We start from the raw sequence: 2461 nt of genomic DNA, 5'->3' as shown, positions 1-2461 counted from the left end.
ATAATCCATTTTGGAACAATTATTTCTATAACAATAGCACTAACAAGAGCAAGAAAAATTAAAAAAAAACTTGCTAAAAACGTTGGAAACATAAATAGTTGACAATTTGCTGAGATCTTTGGAAAGTTCATAACAGACAAGATCATCTGTAATTACTCTAAGCTTTAAGAAAAATTTAATTACAACAGCCGACTCGCTCCTAACCAGGCCACAGTACCGAAAAGGATCTAATAAAAATAAATTTATGAAAAAAAAGCAACAGAAGTTCAGACAGTAATGATAAGACGATATAACGTCTGCTTATCTGTGAAATGCTTTACGAAATTCGAGAGAGAATCGTGTGCAGGGATGCCACATTTGACGATTTTCGAGCACAGGCTCAATGCTCAAACGTATTGTTTTGCCATGTTATTCGATGATTTTTAATTGAATGAATTACTCACGAAAAAGAATAACAATGTTTTGCTTCTTTTGCCAAAACCCGATTTGTAAAATATTATTTTGCCATCAAGTCCCAAATGCCAAATGACCATTTCTAAAAATATTTTTTTTGAAAATTTCAGAAAATTTGCTATAAAATTGTCAAAGAGACATTGAAGATTGGACCTCGGGTTGCTGAGATAGAGCCGCTTTAAGAAAAAGAAACACGAAAATTGAAGTTTTTTCAAAAATTCATAACTCGGCGGCAGATTTTTTACCATGTTTCTCTATGGCTCAAAAGTTGTGGATTTTTGTCCCCTAAAACATATCAAAAAATCTCGAAAATCAAAAAATACGTATTTTGGGAAATTGAGTTTTAGTGAAAAAAAAGTTGATAAAAAAATCTGCAATTTTTTTTTTCCGTGTACCTATTTTTTTCTCAAAAGTCCTCAACAATACCTACAACTTTGCCGAAGACACCAAATTGATCAGAAAATTCACTCAAAAGTTACAGCTGTTTGAATATTTACATACCATTTTTGTATGGACAGCTGCCAAAATTGTATGGAGACTTGTTTGGGTGAACCAATGACACAAAATAGCATATTTGGTCATAGGGAAGGCCCCCACAAAGTTTGAGTCAAATCAAAAAATACAAAAAATAAAAATGGTCGAAATCGGCCGATTTCGTAAAGAGTTGCTCATTTGCGTTTTTGTGATGTGCCCGAAAATCTTCAATATCTCGCATGCCTGATCGTGTGACGCCACGAATTTAGTAGTAGATATGATGACAGTAAAAGGTAAGCCGAAGGACCCGAAAGTGTGCTGGTTTGGCTCAACACATTTGTCAGGCGTGGTGATAGTAAGAGATGAGAGAGAGAGATTTCCGATGATAATCCGAAGACGAACCTTCGGCCAGAATAACGTTCTGGAGAGCGATCAGTCTATTTGCGAACTTTGGAGAACGAAGTTTGGTGATTTTAGGATTGGCAAAAAAAAGAAAATTGCGAAGGTTAAAAATAGAGCGTCCAATTTCCCGTCTCGGGAAAAAACATTCCCGGGAATTCCCGTAAAAAATATTTCCCGTTTCCCGGGAAACATTTGATAAACTACTTTGTACTGTTTGAGAGATGCCCAAAGAATGCCGACAGTTTTTAAAAATTTGCTACAAATATTTGAAAAAAAAGAATAGTTGTCAAAACACACACAATTTATAAACCTAAATTAATTTCTTAGTTTTACAAGTATGGTTTGCTTCAGAAAATTTAGTTTTTATGAAAAACATAATTTCTGTATGTTTTTAATTCATTTCAACATTATGTGTCAAACCCCACTCTCTTAAACTGGGTCACAAAGCAAATTTAAATGAAATTTTATGAGTGTCGAGTATGGATTCATTTTACTCACTGTCCAAAAACTTTGGTAAAAAATACTTCTCAACAAAAAATACCTTTCATAATTTTCTGATTTCTTGTACGATTCAAGCTTTTAAAATTAGAAAAATTATACATTTACTTGAAATTGTATGATTTTATAACATGCAGACAAGCTATTAAGATCTTCACGCAATTCTATACAATTTTGTGGCAAAATATTAAACAGAGGCTAGATCAGGACAATTTTCAATAAATTTAAAATTTCCCGGGATTTCCCGGGAAATTGGTTGAAAATATCCCATTTCCCGGGAAATTTGAAACCCCGGGAAATTGGACGCTCTAGTTAAAAGGAAGGTTACGACACATCCCTGTATTGGCAACACATAAATCACGTCGTGTTGCCTAAAATGGGATTGCACTGTAGTAAGTTCCGTAAGTTGAGTAAGTTCCGTAAAACTGTAAAAAGGGTTGTTTTGTAAGAAGAAGAAAACCCATCCTATTATACATTTTTGGAAAGGTATTGAAAAGACCTTTCCAACGCGTCCAGAAGATTGAAGATCTGACAACCCTATCGATAGTTATGAGTATATGAATTAGTTATGAGTATATGATTGGAGGACACTTGTAGGTTTGAAATTTTTGTTTTACCAAAAAAACTTAATAAA

This window comes from Culex pipiens, chromosome 3 (assembly GCF_016801865.2).
Source record: "Culex pipiens pallens isolate TS chromosome 3, TS_CPP_V2, whole genome shotgun sequence".
NCBI classification, from domain to species: Eukaryota; Metazoa; Arthropoda; class Insecta; order Diptera; family Culicidae; genus Culex; species Culex pipiens.
Note: the sequence above shows the minus strand (reverse complement) of the source record.